The sequence below is a fragment of the Pyxicephalus adspersus genome, chromosome Z, assembly GCF_032062135.1.
Source record: "Pyxicephalus adspersus chromosome Z, UCB_Pads_2.0, whole genome shotgun sequence".
NCBI classification, from domain to species: Eukaryota; Metazoa; Chordata; class Amphibia; order Anura; family Pyxicephalidae; genus Pyxicephalus; species Pyxicephalus adspersus.
The window spans coordinates 14,371,535-14,391,485 of NC_092871.1; the positions used below are offsets into that span (position 1 = coordinate 14,371,535).

The 19,951-nt window shown below is 42.4% G+C and overlaps 1 protein-coding gene across 1 annotated transcript in view; it reads right to left on the minus strand.

Annotated features, from left to right (window-relative positions):
• LOC140343387 (cytochrome P450 2F2-like) overlaps positions 1-19,951 on the minus strand; it is a 39,621-nt gene that overhangs the window by 18,508 nt on the left and 1,162 nt on the right. The gene's annotated exons all lie outside the window — the stretch shown is intronic.

Here is a 19,951-nt window from a genome sequence, read left to right on the forward strand (position 1 = left end):
GCAAGGAGAGGACGTGGTCGATCTGTGCCAGCTACACGCCCAAATGAAACACCTTCCTCAGGTGCACGTAGGGGACAGAAGGTTCAGCAATATTTTGTAGGCCCGAATACCGGTGTACGAATGGTGAGGCCAGAACAAGTGGAGGTGGTAGTAGATTTGGTGGCTGACAGTGCCTCCAGTTCCTTCACATTCTCACCCACCTGGTCCCCTGCTGAAAGCGCAGAGTTGGCACCGGCAGCCCATGGGCATCTGTCTTTCACCTCACCCCCTTGCAAATCAGCCAAGCAGTCTGAGCCCCAAGTCATGCAGCAGTTTCCTTTGCTTTTTGATGACTCTGCTGGCAGAGTTTCCATGGACGGTCCACATAGCCCTGCTCCAGAAGTGGAAGAGATTGAGTGCACCGATGCCCAACCACTTATGTTTCAGGATGTGGACATGGGAGGACCACCGCAGCACGTCTCTGATGATGACGAAACACAGGTGCCAACTGCTGCTGCTTTCTGCAGTGTGCAGACTGGCAGGGAGGGCAGGGGTGAAGAGTGGGTGGAAGATGATTTGGAGGATGATGAGGAATCAAGTTCATGCGAGTGACGTGTGCAGTTCGGAGGAAGAGGTGGTGGTCACTAGTGTTGATGTTTGAATTCGGGTTGTCCCTATATCCGACCCGAATATGGCTGTTCGAATTCGGATAGACCCGAAAAACACAGAAAAAAAATCGGGATTTGACAGCAAAAATTCAGGAAAAAAAAAAAAGTTTAAAAAAAAAAAAAATTTTTTCCTAAATTATTTATTTGTATGTGTTTTTATTTTAACTTATTCTTTTTTTAATTTTTTACAGGTTATCCGACAATGACATTATGAATCATAATGTCATTGTGGGATTCCTGGACCGTGGGAGCTTTGCGGTCACAGCTAATTGAAAGCAGGTGCCTTCAATTAGCTGTAACCGCAGGCAATACGACGGCAATAGAGGTTAAATGGAGATACTATCTCAATTCATTACCTCTACTGCTCTGTGATTGGCTGAGAAATAGGAAACCCTGATGACAGCTCAAGCATCATGTATTCTGTATGAGTAATACATGTCACAGCTCCTCTAGGGCTGCGGGAGTGATCAGGGGAGCAGAGCTGTCAGCATAGTAAAGTTCTGCTGATTGCTCTGCTCCCTGAATGGCTGAGGAAAGAGAAATCCTGATGATGCTTGAGCTGTCATCAGGATTTCCTATTTCTCAGCCAATCACAGAGCACTAGGGATGAATGGGCACAAGTCTCCCCATTCATCTCTAGTGCTGAATGGCTGAGAAATGTAAAACCTCAGCCAGAGCACTAGGGGTGAATGGGTTAATAAAATAATTTAACATTAAAGCCTTGTCCTATTTTTTAACTTATATTTTAACCCTTTCAGGGAATGAGTAAGGGGATTTATGTACCCCTGTACTCATTCCCCAGGGTGGGGTGGTGGAGATCTGGGAGTCTCCTTATTAAAGGGGGCTTCCAGATTCCAAAGTCCTGCTAAAAATGTTTATAAAAGCCCCCATTGTTTTCAGTGGAAGCTTTCATAAAAGCTTAAAAACGCTTGAAAAAGCCTCCATTGAGTTCAATAGAAGCATTTTCCCGTGTTTATCCAGCGTTTTAATTTTTTAAATGTTGCAAGCAACGTTTAAGATAACGCTCAAAAACGTGCCTGAAGGAAATGTCCTAGTGTAGATTAGCCCATGGGAATGCATGGGGACTTCAAACATGGGCTTTAAAAAGCCTCAGGTTAAACGCTGGGGAAACAGTCCGTGTACACTAAAGCTGCATGCACACGTTCAAAAATTATCGTTAGAAACGACTGACGAAAGACTGATGAACAACCAATTGGCCAAAAAAAAGTGACCAAGGACGCCGACGAACGAGGATTGTCGTTGGAAATGAACGACCGCCACGGTGGATCTGATTGGCCGACGATCTTTCACTATCTATCGTGTGTACAGTATCGTGTCGTTCAGTGATTGTGCATGTTTCTGCGGTACACTTTCTCCTTTACATGTCCCTCCCTGCATCGTTCAATCAATTGTATCTAGCGTGGAGTTCCCTGGTATGGCAGTTCCACAGACAATGTGCTGGCGACAAGACCCAAGAGGTTTGCACGCTGTGCAATCAGAGCCTGAAGCGAGGCATAAATGTTCTAAACCGGAGCACCACCTGCATGACCAAGCATCTGCAGCTCGACCTTCAGTGGAGTAAACACCTCAAAAACCAGGAAAGATCTCAGGCTCCTCCTGCTCACTCTTCTGCTGCAGTCTCGGCCTCTTCCTCCCCCTCTGGAGTGACAGTGGAACCAGCCACTCTGCAAACAGAGGATGTGGCAGCAATGCCACCACCTCCGTCACAAAGCATCTCCACTCTGTCCCATGGAAGCGTCAGCTGTCCATCTCCCAAACACTGGAGAGAAAGAGGACGTACCCCCCTACCTACCCGCGATCCCTGGCCCTGAATGCCAGCAATTCAAATTTCCTGGCCTTTGAAATGCTGTCATTCTGTCTGGTAGAGACGGGGACTTTCAAAAACCTTATGGCGGTGGGTGTCCCACAGTACATGGTTCCCAGCCACCACTACTTTTCCAGGCTAGCCATCCCTGCCCTGCACAACCAAGTGGCGAACAAAATTAGGTGTGCATTGCGCAATGCCATCTGTGGCAAGGTCCACATAACCACCAATACGTGGACCAGTAGGCACGGGCAGGGACTTTATATCTCCTTAACTGCACACTGGGTAAATGCTGTGGTGGCTGGGCCTGAGGCAGATAGCAGTTTGGGGCATGTCCTTCCGCCACCGAGGATTGAAGGACGTTTCTCTTTGCCTCCTGTTGCCTCCTCCTCCTACTCCACTTCCTCTACCACCTTCTAATCCAGTCAGTGTAACACCTTCATCACCAACTTCAGCACAGCCAGGGGGAAATGACAGCAGGCTGTTTTGAAACTCATCTGTTTAGGGAGAAAAACCCCACAGGGCGGAGGAGCTGTGGACGGGCATGGAACTTACCGATGAGTGGTTGGTGCCACTGAGCCTCAAGCCAGGCCTGGTGTTGTGTGATAACAGGCGAAATCTCGTAGCAGCTCTGGGCCTAGCCAGTTTAACGCACATCCCTTGCCTAGCCATATGCTGAATTTGGTGGTGCAGAGGGTCCTGAAAAATTACCCTGATATGTCAGAGTTGCTGCAAAAAGTGCAGGCCATCTGTGTGCGCTTTAGGCATTCTCACTCTGTTGCTACTCGCCTGTCTGCGCTGCAGCATAACTTCGGCCTTTCCTGCTCACCGGCTCCACCGAACTCCACCTTGCACATGCTGGAGAGACTGTGCAAGCAGCAGCAGGCGATATTGGAGTTTAAGCTGCAGCATGCATGGGTGAGTTGTTCTGTGGAACAGCACCACTTCACCACCAACGAGTGGGCCTCCATGCGGGATGTGTGTGCCGTGTTGCGTTGTTTCGAGTACTCTACCAACATGGCCAGTGCTGATGACGCCGTCCTCAGTGTTGCTATCCCACTTCTATGTCTCCTTGAAAAAACACTTCGGGTGATGATGGAAGAGGATGTGGCACAGGAGGATGAGGAGGAGGAAGAGGGATCATTTCCACAGTTGTCAGACCAGTCATTCACAAGTGGCTCAGAGGGTGGGTTCCTGCACCAACAGAGGCCAGGTACACAACTGTCCAGCCAGGGCACAGTTCTGGAGGATGAGGAGGATGATGAGGAGGAGAAACCGTGTTCAAAGCAGGATGGCACCCAAAGCAGCTCATGTGCGTCAGTGGAGCGTGGCTGAGGGGATACAGAGGACACAGACGATACGTCTCCCATAGAGGACAGCTTGTCACACATGGCACACATGAGCGACTACATGCTGCAGTGCCTGCACAACGACCACCGAGTTGCCCACATTCTAACCAGTGCTGATTACTGTGTGGCCACCCTGCTGGATCCCCTCTACAAGGACAACATGTCATCCTCAATTCCGTCACTGGAGCGTGATCGGAAGATGCGCGAGTACTGGTAGACGTGCTGCTGATGGCATTCCCACCTAACAGAAGGGGGATAAGTGGAAGCACAAGGCGAAGGCGGAGGAGGGGAAAGAAGTCGCCAACGCAGCTTCGGCACCACCAGTACCTCAGAAGGGAGGGTTAGCATGGCCGAAATGTGGAAAAGCTTTATAATGTTATAATTTCCTCAATCTTCCAATGGTTTTGCGAAATCGGTTTGCTGAAATTTTGCGGAACCATTGTAAGTTCAAGGAAATTTTCTCGAGAATGCCAGAGGCATTCTCGCTCATCCCTAATGGCAATACACAAAGCCACTGTCAGTTCTAAAGTACTGCAGAATTGCAATTTCTCTGGTTCCAAAGTACGATACCTTTGTTCTGTTTTCAAGTAAGTTTTTCTCATGCAGTCTTGATGCTAGGAGTTCTGAAGCCTTCTTCGATAGTCCCAAATCACTCAACTCAAATCCCTTACAAACAGAATCCTCCTCAATTTCGAACTCTTTATCATTGTTGTCACCTAGTTCATCACCATAATCATGTTCTTAAAGAGAGTGTAGTGTAATGAAAACCAGTACTGGGATTTCATCTGAATGAGCCACTGGGCGTATAACCGATGGTAGACTAGGATACTCTTTATGTTACATTTATTTTTCTTGTTATATCCTGAAGTTTTCAGTATACAAAAATAACAGTCACTGAAATGATCTCCTGCCTCTCGCCAAACCATAGGTATACCAAAACGTCATCTTATAACGTGCTGCATTTGTCCACATCTGTAAACCCTTGACACACTGTTTGCACACCTTATGAGGGGGCCAAGACTCTTGATCACCAAGTTTAACTTTGAAATTTGCCAAATAGGCTTGCTCTACAAATGTGTTGATGTTCGCCTTTTGACTGGGAATGGTGCAACTGCCACAGATTTAAAAAATTGAATCAGAGTTGTTTAGGCACTTACGATGAGAAACAGCAGAGCCAGACATGATCTAAAAGAAAGGAAATATGTGTGTAAATAAATAAATATTCACTGCGTAGAGCAGCGCACAACCTCTGACCATACTGTCTTGCGTGTAAATTAATAGCCTTTACAAATCCACGCTACAGTAATCGCATTAATATATGCGGTTGACATGATTGAATAAAACTAACTGCACTTTCAGAATCAGCATACCTATTTTAGTGTAAATAAACTTAAAAATTGAAGTCAACAAAAATTTTTTTCAAAATTGTTCCCCAGTGTTATGTCATATCCTAGAGTTTAGAGGAAGTAGGCAGTGTTGTAAAAAAAAACACATCTGTACTCTTGCTTATGCATCCACATCCATCCCTGTTCTATTCAAGCCTATCCAATCATCGTTGGTACGTTAATGTTGCGCATTAAACCATCTTGTTATAGTAAGAAGGGTATTTTCTAGTATTGGCACATTTTGACTGTAATGTTTGTAATGATGTGGTAGTAGTTTCATCTGTTTAGTACTCGGGGAACGGTATGTTGTTACATATTGACTGTACATATAACTTTTTCTGTATGTACATTTATGTATTTTGGTTCTGTATATTGCACTGATTTTGCACTATTTTTCCTAGTTTTATCTTCTCTCCGTTGTATACATTAAACACATATACAGAAACAGTGTAGTAATTGGGAAACACGTTAACCATCTGTCAAATCATTTTGGACAATGAGGAGGGCAAAACATTTTATCTTCTGGATTCTACCCTGCGTAGGGTACCATGTTGGATAGCATTGGAGCTTATGGAGCAGCTGGAGGAAGTAATCGCTCCTCCCACATAAGTGATTGGGACTGAAGATTTTCTATGAAGAAGTGAATACAAAGAAATTCTAAATCCCAATTAGATAGAGTAGGAAGCCAGTAAGTAGCATATTTCAGTGATGCTTTTAAAGTGGAACTAAACAGATCTGTCGATTCCCCAAGGTTTTCTGGATCCGGTCCTGCGTCCGTCCTGGCAAAGCAGAAATGCCAGGTGTAGCCATCTTCTTTGCCCTTTTTCCACTTAGGTCACCAGATCTCACAGTAGTTTCTCTTTGTTGGGGGTGGGGGGCTGGGGAGTAAAAAGACTGCCAGAATTTTCTTTTGCCCCATAGAAGTATAAGCTTCTTCTGCGCATGCCTTAGATTGGAAATGCCCGGGATCGGGAAAGAGCAGCCAGAACCCTCCTAGGATGCATGACATTTGTATCCCAGGAGACTCTGTGCTCCCATGAAAAATGAGAGGGGCTTTAACTTTTTTTTTAACCCCTCTCCGCCCCACAAAAGGTAATTTTTTACATTACTTAAATGGGCTGTCTACTCTTTTACGTAAAGTAAAATTTTTAGTTTAGATCTGCTTTAAGAGACAATGTGACTTTGCCCCACGTCATTTCTGCATTTGAAGTTTTGAATGTAGAAGTCAAGTATACTCTACATGGCTGGGGTGGTTTGCTGATTTCTATATAGATAAATATTGTAAGAAAAAGTTAACCAAACGCAAACCGAAAAGCAAATAGTGTTTAAGAGATAAAGTACTTGTGGGCATTAGTACTACAGTGTTCTCCCCAGCTTTTCAGTGACCACCTGGCTGCTTTTTGGTGGTTACTGATAAGTTGGGTCACAACACAGGGGCCGTCGCCTACCTACAATTTCCTGCCACCCAGGTTGGAAAATTTTCTGTGTTGAACACTGTACTATAATAATTTTATTTTTATTATCATCATAATATATGTAGTAGTATTGTCCATTACAGTAATATGCCAATTACTAAATTAACGTAGATAATTAATACCTTTTCCCATCTTGATTAGGAAGCAGTCTACAAAATGTGTTGAATTGCTGGGATCCAAAGTCTGCTGGCAGGATTTTACTATTTCAGCAAAAATTCAACCAATTCTTCTGCCATTCTGACGGCCCTGTGGTGAGGTCCAAGAATGCAGTTAGTTCATAAGTGTTGGGAGTATGCTATGGACCTGCATGATCATAAAATATATAAATAATCATAGTAACCACTTCTAATGCATACGTTGATTGCTTTCCACCAAACTAGTCTTAAAGGAAGCATTTATATGACAAAATAAAGAGAATTCATTGCAATGCAGACCAGTGACTTAACATGACCTTTATGATGGCAACATCATAATGCTAACAGCCTAATTGGGGTTCTTTTCCTCTTAAAGGACAGGTGTATCCCCGCAGTCTCCCAGAGATGGAAGACATTTCAGTATTTATCCCTATGAATCTAGTGAAATGTAGGTCCCCGTCTCCTTCTGAGACAGAATTCTCATCACTTGAAAAGAAAGGGCAATCTCTACAGTCCTGTGAATCTGATTGCTGTTCAATACCCTAACTGAAAAGTTTTTGATCATCTTCAAAACATCTTCAAATTAGATCTTGAAGTTCCTTATAACTTTTTAATGAGTGGAAAGTTTGTGCAGTCTTTCATCAGCCTCTCTATTTCTTTAGCAGTCTTTAACAATTTATCAGCTATGTCTCCTGGGATCTTCTCTATATGGCACTTTTTCAGGGATTACCAATTACTAACAGCAGTTCTTAATGACCTTGTCCTTATGGTCCCAATCACTGTAACACAACAGTCATTGTTTCTTACACGTTTAAAGTGGAACTAAAATTTCACTTGTTAAATTTGGCATCAGGCAGGATTTTATTGCAGAAATAGACAGACAATGTCCCTTTTCCAATTAGAATTTTTCCTGATTGATCACCTTCTTAACTGTTAACATTTGCTAAGCTGCACATACAAAGCTCAGTGTTGGTTACAAAGATTTCCAGCACATTACAGCAAACCCTGCAGGTTCTGGGACTGAGTGTACCCCCGCGTGCGGGTTACGTCATTGTTCTGCCACAGCAGCCTGGTTTTCATTTGCTTATTTGTTAGATTATACTTAAAAGACTGTATTATATCTAATGTACTGCACTTCTTGGAAGCAAAATTGCGTTGGATCTGTCTTCTGTACCACCTCCAGCCAGATAAACTGGCAGATGATGGTACCTACTCAGCATGTGGTCATATCATCTGCTAAGACTGGGTCTAGGAGGTATGTCAATGCATAAAGAGGTATTGTGAAACAGCACAGTCATCCTGGCCCAGCCAATCAAGATGGTCAAAAAATGAGGAAAAAAAAAAAAAAAAAAAGAAGATGGCAGCATCCATGATTGAATGGTGACAGCTGAGTATAGACCAGGTTTAGTTCCACTTTAAACAAACTTTCATACCCATCAACCACTTTTCAACCATTTTAAATACCAAGGAATTAAGTGGCTTATTAGTGGTAAAGCATTTGTCTCTGGATATTTCCTTGTAAGTCTTCTCTTTCTGGTTTACCCATACAAATATAGGACATACATATGTCACAAAGTGGTCAATTAGTCCATGGAGGAATTTTAGAGCCATAGAGTCTGCCTGCAATGCAATAACTTAGAATTTTCACTTAACATAAAAGGGTAGACAACCCTATTATGTAAGGTAAACATTTTGTTTGTTTGAGTAATTTAAGGTTAGAAGGTAAGTATTTTTTTTGTTTTGGGTAGTTTTTGTTTGCCAACACCTCATTCATTTTTAGTTCGACAACAAGCGTTCATTGGTTCCTATTCTAAAACTAAACTCCTGGGAGATTTCCACACTTTGTGTCATGCAAATGGATATTGTAGGACAGTGCCATGCAGGATAATTTGGCTAGAGATCTTGAACAGTTTTGGTAATCTAACCTCCAACACAAGTGGTTTGCCTATCCTCATACATAGCTTGCTAACACAATTTTTTATGTTAAGTTTCCTTTCAGTAAGTGTGCCCCAAGTTAATTAGGTTATTATACATTCTCTGCCAAGATTAACCCAGTTTGATCCTACGCCATTTTTCTTGCCCTGTTTATGGCCACTTTATTAGGTTTAACAAACTCTGAATTTAAAAATTTCTCAAGGACAACTTTAGCACTTAAAGAGGAACTAAACTGGAATAAAAAAAAAAAAAAAATCACACTTGCCTTTACCCCTGCAGGTCCCTCGATGGTGCTGCGCCTTACAGAGATCCGGTCCCACATAGTACTGGAATTGCTCTTTATCCCAGTACTCAAGAAGTGGCAGGCACCGCCATTTTCATTCTTCACTTCCATCTTTTTCCTCTGTCTTCTTGGAACCTCACCCAATCTCACACTGCACAGGTGTGAGATCGGGTGTCGTACCCGCTGAAAAGAAGAAAATAAAAAGAAAGCCGGGTGCAGCGAGATCGGCATCTCTTTCCCTTAATAGAAAAAATGCCCCTTCTGTGCATGTCCAAAATTAGGGCATGCGCAGAAGGAGCACCCAGAGCCTCCCGGGATGCGTGATGTCTTGATCGCCTCGGTGAATTTCCACTATTTAAATAAGCCTGTTTCCAAAGAGAGGCCTAGAGAGGCCTAGCCCAGGGGTGTTAAGGGCTAACAGAAATGTAGTAATGGTTGGGAGGGGGTGGGCTAGCTTGGAGTGTGAGGTAGGAGGGGATTAGGCACAGGGAGAGTTAAAAGGGGGAAACCGGAAGTTGGAGGCCCTCTTTTAATAGGAAAAAGTTTTCCGCCCACCTACCCCTCTTTGTTATCCTTATAATTTGGAAAGTATGGGTGGTTGGGGTCTTGGAAGGCAAGAATCCAGCGCATGTTAAAGTGGTGAATTTTGGCAGGGGGGATTCTCTTTGGTGGGGTCCCCCCCTTCATGGTGAATGGACAAATATGGCTCCTGAGGCGGTGCCGTTTGGATTTTTAACCAGTAGGTTGGAGTTTGATAACATTGGGGATATTGTTGTTTATGGTTATGTATTATTAAAAGGGGGGAATTAGGTTGTTAGATGATTGGGTTATATTTAATGGCTGTTATGTTATATCAATTTATGTTTGCATATAAAGTGTAAAACTGAGTTATTTTGTCATTTACTTGTTATTGGAAATGTATTTGTTATTTACTTGAATCGTTTATTTATATTTTATGGTTAATAATAATTAACGGCTACTTGTCAGTCAATTTAGGTCCAAAACTGGTGTTTGTGTATTTTAATAGTGGGGGACACGTTGGGGACACGTTCTTATGACCCCAAACCCCTGCCAACAACTAATTTTGGTGAAAACATTCAGGGGGTTTTCATGAAATATTTTGTAAAAATGTCTCCACTAGTCAAAAGTTTCTGCATATTCTTACTGATGAACATCTTCTATTTACATTATGTAGTTCATTGATGTGTTTAACCCCCCATAGCGGTATTCCCAAGTGTGACTCAGGATGGATTTTACCATGCAAAAAGCGGTAATCCCGAGTCACACTCGGGGTCACTAAAAACATTAAAAAAAAACACACTTACCTTGTTCCGTTGTCATCCCCCGGCATCCTGCTGGTTCTTGCAGCTCCTTGGGACACGCTTTCTTTCTTCGATCTTCAGCCAGTGACTGCAGGGACGGTCTCCGGGGTTTCCCGGTGACGTTGGTGCTTGCGTTAGTGCGGGCAGGAAATTCAAATAACTTTTTATTGGATTCAATACAAAATAGCTGTATTAAGTCCAATACAAGGAAATCTTTATATAAATATATATATATATAAATTATACATGCTACTGCACAGTTATATTACAGGTTTCACAATTTATTTATTTTTTTAACAGATTGTGTTTTTTATTCAAAGTTTATTATTAAATTTATTACATATTGGACATATTTCGGTGAGTTATGCCTCAGACCTATAGGCCTACAATGTAAAACAAAATTTCCATGCAAAAAAAGTAAAACTTGTTGCAAGGAAATACGAACAGAATTAGAACGCTGGGGGGGTTAACTGTTCATCTAGAGTTCAGCTTCATACCAGTAATTTTTGATCAACATTTCTCTGGTTATGGTGTGGACAAAAAAAATAAATCATACCCCAGTTGAATGGGGTAAACAAGCTCTGGCCCCATTTCAATCTTGGGCACCCCATAATCGACAGATAAATTCTTGTGGCCAAAAAGAAAGGATTTGCATAAGCAACCTAAAAGTACTTCCTGATACAGACACTTGCCTTTCCTTTTCTCTGCTTGAATATATTCTGGCATTTCAATTTAATGAAGGGGTGTATGGTCCAAGGAATTGACCTGCCCATTTCCTCTTCTCCTTCTGTACTTGAACTTCTTCTGTTCAGAACGTCTTTCCTCACTCACCTTACTTACTTTTTTTTCTGTTGATGGGGAAATGAAAGATCGAGGAACCGCATTAATCACATACTTCAACTGCACCACTCAGGTGGTCGTGACTGAGAGAATGACTGGACTTTGTTTCCCCTCCTCCCGTGACAGGGACATGTTCTTGTTCATGTAGTGAGAGAAAAGTTTTTGTAAAGAACAGTGATGGCTAGACATGCTTGTACTGGGCGATAGCCAATGCCATATACTTGCATAACACGACTTCTAGCTTGCACAACAGTAAAACCTGCAGCCCCAACCCCCAGTGTTTTCTATTTACACGCAGCAGAGCCCCACCTAACAAATCAGTACATAGGATGGCTGGAGCTTGCATATTTCTTTTACAAGGTCTGAGTGGGGCAAAGACCATGATATTTAGGTATCCAAAAACCTAGCAGTTTTTTTCCATTTGTTGCTCCTCATTAGAGCCCTAGGCTATTATTGGTATAGCTCTCCTTGTAAACCACATAAACACTATAATTCAAAACAACACAATAACACATTTTCAGACTGGACACATTTTCTCAATGTTTCCCATGTCTACAAGTTATAAATAAACCCCAACACCACACGACAACCCCATGTGTCACACAAACCTATTTACCCCCTTTTATTTGCTCTAAAATAACATCTAAACTATTTAGTAGGGGCAATGTGCATGCTTTTATACCAACCCTGAAACTTTTTGAATTTTTCCACCACATATCAGGCCTCCTCCTAAATCTTCTTCCATGCCATACTTCTTTTTCCAAATCCAAAATCCCTTAAGGTCTTCACTGAAAATCTATGTACTATTCTCCAGCACTCCCCATTACAAAAAATAATACCTGGGCAGGAAAAAAAAAGCTGTGGCTAATGCAAACTATCAAACAGTGGAATTAGTAGTTTGTCTGTCTGAATACTAAACTATAAGCAACATTAAGCTGGTTTGTTACTGATCATTTATTTCCCATATGTGGTATGGAAGAACCCTATTGCTTTTACAAAAAAACAAGAAATTTTGCACAATGTTATGGGGTTATTAGAAAAATTCAACATTAGAAAACTTACAATAGTAAAAATATTTCATAAATGAATATTACTGTATGGGTGTCAGCCCTTCTGTAAAGTTATATCTTTAATTAATGAGAGAAATAGTTGTGTAACAGGTCAGTTCAGAGAAATTGGGGTTCAGGCATTAGAAGCCTCCAGCAATGTGTAAGTTAATTTTGATGGGCAGAGTTTATTTTTATGTTCTGATGATGCCTTATTGACAACATTTTAGATTGTGTTAGCCACAGATGCCCCCTATTTCACCTCTAATTTTGTTTACCTGGACCCCACTATTCCAGAAAAATTGGGGTTCGGGTGATAGAAGCAACCAGCTATGTTTAACAGGGCAGCACGTTTTGAAGGGCAGAATTTATGTTCTGACAAAGCCATGGCAATTAAATTTTAGGGGGTGTTGGTCATAGGTCCCCCACTTCTACCTACATTTTTGTTTTTTTTTACATTGCCCTGTTACAGAGAAATTGGGGTTCTATGTGTAAGGAAGTGGACAGGGTAGTATAGTTTACCAGTTCTAGTTTTGTGACAGGTAGGTATAAATTTAGGTGTCGCTCTTGCCCTTGCTATGTAAGTGGGCCCAGGGGTCCATAATTTGTATGTTTAATTTTGGGCTTCTAGACGTACATTAGAAAAGAGCCACTTTTAAAACAGCAACCCTTAGTTTTTGAAATCAAGACCCCCATATTTTGAATCTTGTTAAAGGTGGGGAGATGAAATTTGGGATACTGCTAGCTATGAGGGTTCCTGTGTTTCTGCTGTTTAGAAGATTTATACTGATATAAGATTTATACTATATACTGAGAAATGTAAGGCTGCAGAACATGACATGCAGTAGTCACACACAAGCACAGGTGTGACATCATTGTAAACGCCTGGTTGTGCACACCCCTTGGAATTTTACACACCAATTTGTACACATCCACCGGATTTATTTCATGGGCAGCTTTATTTAATAGAACAGTTGCTGAGCAAATTAAGATGGCAGAACATTGCAACTTGGAAGAGAATGAAGAAAATAATGGTGCCCAGCGACTGAAGAGAAGAGGAGAGGCAAGTGTGACTTGGTTTAAAAGTACATAAGTAAATAAGTACCTTACGCTGTCATTGTCCCCTCCCTTACTTTTGACAACAAAAACCTTTAATCCACCTTTAAATTTATTTAGATTTGTCCATACAGATTAGAGTGGAGTACCAACAATTTTGTGTACCTTTTAACAGTAACATTCCTGACAAAGTTTTAAACCTCCTTTCCCAGAGCCTACTAAGTCCTTGTTAAATTTAAGTCCTTGTTAAATGTACATTAAATGAGACATGGTCTGTAAGGTTGTAGTGTTTGGCGGCTATTCTGCTTTCCATTCTTTAGTACTAGTTTTTTAGTTTTCATTTTTGTTTTTTTTTTTTTATAAAGAATTATAGATTTATTAAATTATAGTTTATTCTAATGATCAGAACTGTTTAGGGGGAAGGGGGAGTAACTGCTCCTTTTTAATTCATTTGTGTTGGTAAATTTCAGCTTGAACTGTTGAGCTCTGTAAACATTAGGCTTTTTACAATGGAATCAGTATAAAACACCAAAAGACAGGGAATGAGTAACTGTCATGATTCATTCACTTATGTTTGTAGATTTCAGCTTAAGCTAATGAGTCTTTAAACAATATTGGGCTCTGAAAAAACGCTTTTTGTATTTTAAGTAGGAATATCCTAATGCTGGTTAATCATTATTATAGATCAGCATCAATATGCAGTATTTCCTATTTATCTGACAAAAAAGGCAATTTTATACCTGTCCCAACCATAGTAAATACTTTAATTTGTTTTAATTTCTTACCATATCCTTTAGTGAATTCAAGTGTTGGCAGATTTCCTCGAGCTTCAAAGTTATCATTTTGATCAATGAGTGCTGAGCTATGATGTGCACATAACTGTAGCACAGATGACTTATTCATTTTTGTATAATTCACATCTATTGCAAGGTAGGGATGAGAGAGAATGCCTCCAGCATTCTCGCAAAAATTTTCTCTAAACAATTTTGCGAAAACATCAGAAAAGGAAATTTAAACAGGAGGATTCCCAGAACTGCATTCGGCCCTGGGAATCATCCTATTTGCGATCCCCGGGGCAATAGAGGTTAAATTACCTTAATTACCTTATTAAAATATTAGGGAGGATTTCCAGGGCTAAATGCAGCTCTGGGAATCCTCCTGTTCGTGCAATCCCTGGGCACTAGAGGTAATTAACCTCCAGTGCCCCGGGGATCGTACACTCTTCTCAATGAATGCAGCCACAGCTGCAGTCTTTGAGAACATGCCTGGCAAAGGAGAACCTCCTAACCTTGTAAAATAAGTATTTCTTACAAATTATACATTTGTTTCAGATACAAATGTATCATTTGTAAGAGATCTTATATTACAATGTCAGGAGGTTCTCCTGTGCTGGGCATCTTCTCAATGATTGCAGCTGTGGCAATATTCACCATACTCCAAGCTGTGTTGAATCGTTCTATTAGGCCAGCGCCCGTCCAAAATGATCCTGGCCACCGTAACCAACCAGACCGCAACACCAAGTCACTCCTGCCGCCACCTCGAAAACCAGTCTAACAGCACAAATTAAGTCCTACTTGGAACATTACCCAAAACATAGCCCACCCTGGCATGAAGCCCTACCATACCAAGGGGCCACTCACCCCCCACAAACTTGGCAACACATGATGTAGCGCTACCCAAAATGGTCCAGGCCACTGTAACTGACCAAACTGAAACACCAATTCACTCCAGCCGCTACTTCGAAAACTAGCTTAACCGCCCTAGCATTCTAATTCTGTCAGTTTTTTGATGCAAAAAGTGATGATAATTTTTTTGCACAGAAATTTTTGTTTATATTGTGGGCCTGTAATTCTTAGGATTAACTCCCGGGTATGATAATTATATTTAATTTATTATAATCACAAAATATAATATAATACATAATTATAAATAATTTAAAAAATTATAATGAAATATTAGACAACAATGTAATCTTAAAATAAAATATACAATTAAAAATTTACTTATTTTTATTTCATGTTGTGTGGTGTTTTTTACTGTAAAAACTATTTAAAAGCAGATTACATTGTAATCTGCTTTTAAATTTCCAGCCCGGACACACCCCCCAATACATCACCTCGCAGCGGCATGGCCGAACCTGGGTGGTATTTAAAAGCAGATTACTCTATAATCTGCCTTTAAATTTCCCACCCGGCCACGGCCCCCGATGGACCGGCATCACATCGGGACCATTGGATCACCGCTGGAATGCGAGGCAAAGGTAAGAGGGCTTCTAAAGTAACCCCGAGTGTGACTGGGGATTACCGCTTTTTGCATGTAAAATCCACCCCGAATCACACTCAGGATTACTTCTAGGGGGGTTAGCAGCACCAAATATGTCCCACTTGAAACATTACCCAAATCATAGCCCACCCTAGCATGGAGACCTTGCCAAGGAGCCGCTCACCTGCCACGAACTTGCCAACACATGATGTAGCACTACGCTACCCCCATTCTCGGCCCACCACAGTATTTACCTCATTCTGGGTGTTGAACCTTGCCCTCAAGCGGGCGCCAGTCCAACTGGTCCTGGCCACCATCTCCAACCAGACCATAACACACCCAGGCACCCTAAGCCGACACCTTTAAACTGCCCCCTCTCCCCCGGGATGAACCTTACCATGCCAGGGGCTACTCACATGCCCTCTCTCTGCTAACTGCCTCCTCATACCCCACCAACCACAGAAGCACCTGCTAACTAAATCAACAACCAAAGAACAACAACAACCACCATGGACCTACCCTCCCAGACCCCGTCCCGCAACTTCACCCTCCTCTCACAACACACCCCAGAAAGAGGCTGGCCACAGCACACGCCCCCCCACAACCCCCTAATATAAGAAAACTAGTCACTAGAAAAAAAACCTAGTCCACTGAAACAAGACAATTTGTAGCAACCATGTTGTACCCCCCCCCCCCCCCACACACACACACACAAGGTACTAAGCAAAAAAGTAAAAATCTAAATGCACCAGTATTTCAACACATTGCCATAATAGCCAGAGGGGAGAAGTAGAGTAAATCACCCTCACAATTCCCTCAGAAGCAATAGCGTATACCCTGCCCAGTACTGACATTGGGGAGAAACTAGTACAAAATCAATTCCACAGTACTGAAACCAAGCAGTAATAGCGTATACCCTCCCACCCACTGACACCATAGAGACTAAACAACCGCCCCCCACCCCCGTACGGACACTAACAAGTAATTTATTATACTATCCAAACCCTGATGTTAGGAAGGACCCGACTCAGCCAACCCACAGAACTGACCTAAGAAGCAATAACGTACACCTTCAACACCACTGGCCCTGGAAAGTAAAAGAGTATACCCTCCAATACCACTGAAAATTAGGGAGGAACATAACCGACACAAGGGAGTAAAAGAGCATGTACATAACATAACTGACCCCCAAAGATTAATATTTGAGTATACTATCTCTCAGTACATACACCACAGAGCAATAAAATATACCTTCCCACTGTACTAACCTTGTGAGACATAGCATAAACCAACTCACCGTATTGACACCATGGAATAACAGAGTATCAGGAAGTAATAGCAAATACCATCCTGCCGTATCAACACCTGTGAGTAATAGCAAATACCATCCCACAGCAATGAACCCTGGGAGTACTAGAGTCTACCTTCATGTCCCCTACTCTCCCCCAGTACTGACACCAGGGAGTGATAGCAAATACCAACCCACCATACCGACCCTAGGGTGCAATATAAAATACCATTCCACCGTCCTGACGCTAAGAAGTAATAGCAAATACCATCCCCACCATACTGACACCTGGGATAAATAGTGTAAACCATCCCCCAGCCCCAACACCAGGGAGCAATAGCATACACACTCTCCCAGTACTGACACCAGGGCATAATAGCAAATAACATCCCACAGCACTGACCCCAGGGGGTAATACAAAATACCATCCTACAGCATGGAGACTAGGGAATAATACCAAATACAATTCCAAAGCACTGACACCAGGGAGTAATAGCAAATACCATCCCACAGTACTGAAACCAAGGAGTAATAGCAAATAACATCCCACAGAACAATAGAAAACATTATCCCATTGTACTGACACCCAGGTGAAAGTGTAAACCATCCCACGGTACTTACAGGAGGGAGTAATTGCAAGCTCCATTCCGCCTCACTTATACCTGGGAGAACCAGTGTATACCATCCCACAGCACTGACAACAGGGAGCACTAAAATATACCATCCTCAGGATGGCTGCCAGAAAGAAATAAAGCATATCTTCCCCCAGAATTGACACCAAGGCCTCGCCTTCCTAGTGCCATCTCCCGTTTCTCAGGTTCATCTCCTCCCCCACCACCTTACTTCCAAACTACATGCCCATCTGCCCCACCACTTCCGAGCCCTTCTACCTGAACCTAAACCCTCCTCCAAATTAACAAACCCCTAACTTTCACACAGTAGGCGATCTATCTGCCTGCTGACCGCCGATCCCCCCTCTCACAAAGCTGTCCCTGAACTAACAAAATAAAAGCTCTAACTGTAATAGAGCAAAATGTCCACTCACACACCCCCCAAAACTACTTGCCTTAGAAGTAGCTGTTTCGCCCGCCCCTGAACCCCTTGCTCTCCCCCATTTTCTCGAAGACCCCTGCTTCAAACTCCCTGTCGGCCACAGACCCCCCGCGCAACCCAGCTAGCCAGAGGCACCCCACAATATGAAGCAGCCCCTGCTGAAAGAGGCCATCCTGACCACTGCAGCCCTTTCCCGTTCGCTCTGCCATGGATTGGGATTCCTCCCTGTACTGCTCCCTACCTAAGACCCCCGCAACCCAACTGGCTAGCTGGAAGGGTCCCTCAAGAGACTCCTATGTAATCCCTGAGCTTTCTGATCAGCCCCCCCTCTCCAGGCACCCAAGAGGCCTGTGCCTCCGAGGCCGCAGCCCTGCTAACTTAACCAAGGGGGGGGGGGGTCACAAAATCCCCCCGACACCCCAGCTACTTTAGCTTGCACCCAGGCTTCACACGTCAAGCTGCTGCCCCTTAAGCTAAGCGGCCCTAAGCCTTCTCTCTCCCTACCAGCATCCTAACAGAAACCTTTTTCTTCCAAAAGAGGGCCTCTCACTTCTTTCCTGCCCCTTTTAACTAGTCCTATGTCTAATAATCTCCTACCTCACTCTCCACACTAGCACAGCCCCTCCTAGCTTTACTTCATTTTATTAATCCTTAACACCCCTGGGCTAGGCCTAGCATCCTGTCATGTAGGCCCTGCACCTAATTTCTTATGGCTACGGGCCTCTCTTACTTCCATAATAATGATCTTTCAGCTAAAATCCCCACGTCTGTACATCTCCTACAGTACAAATGAAGAATACACTAACAAGAGATAATGGGTATTTCAAATTATGGAAAGTACAGAAAAGGTGGTTGTATCACAAACATAGGAACACAGAAAATAGAATTACAGTGATGTTTAACTACCAGAGCCTTCAAGAAAATTTTATACCCAGAATAGTAATAGAGACACAGCCCCCTTCCGCATTCCCCAATGTGGATACATTATCCATTTGAAAACACCACAATGGGAAAATGCTTTGGCTGCTTACATACCAAGGTGACTTACTGACTTGTAAAGACTGCTTGTTTTTTTTATTCTGCAGCATAAGTCAAACATATAGGTAAGCTGAATCAATGACCGATACAGTACTACTCAGCCATTACAATTGCTCAATGATTGCTATTACAATTTCTTGGAGGGACAGGCAGAACCCTACCATACCTATAAATAATCAAGTATAGTAGGGTTCAGCAATTCAGCAAGGATGCCGGTTCAATGCAGTAGCAAGCAGGTTTCCCTCAATTAGCCACTTCTGATATCATAATAATTCTGTCCTCAGGTATGAATCCCTACTTTCCATTGTTCAATCTGAATACAGCATAATCATGTTTATCACTGAAAAAGCTCTGGTCTCCCTTAAGGCACTCTACTTTAACTGCCACTTTATTCTAAGTGCTCTTTGCCTGTAACTGCGAGTTAGAACATGGTACCTAATACCAGGAAGTGCTTGTACAAGAACATGGAAGGATCATTAGGTAAGAGACACCACTGCATTGTATACACCTGAGGAGAGAAGACAGACCATTGGCTTTATCAGCTTTTTGGAAAAATACTTTACTGAAAATGTTAACATTAAAAATGATTGAAAATTTAATGAAGAAACCATAAAATTACCAAAAGGACACCTTTTAGGACTGTTATCCCTCTACTATTGCAGTTGCCTACATATCATAATGATGGAGCATTGTCACTTTAAAGGCTTTAAACCCCTAAACTCTTGCAAGTCTTTTACCCAACCAGTATCTCCCATTTAGGGAAATGTACAAATTTCAGTCCTTTTAATCTCTTTGTGCATGATTTTTAGCTCTTTGTTATTGGACAATCACAGGAAATAATAGCAAATTTTGATATTTATCCATACTGGCCAAGAAACCCATCTTAAGCTGTCAGTGCTTAGCCAATACAGTGCCTGGTACAGCACTGGAATGGTATAATTATTCAAATTACATGTGGGGATGTCGAGTACAATATTGTGATGCACTCACCAAAAAGCCTCCACCCTTACATT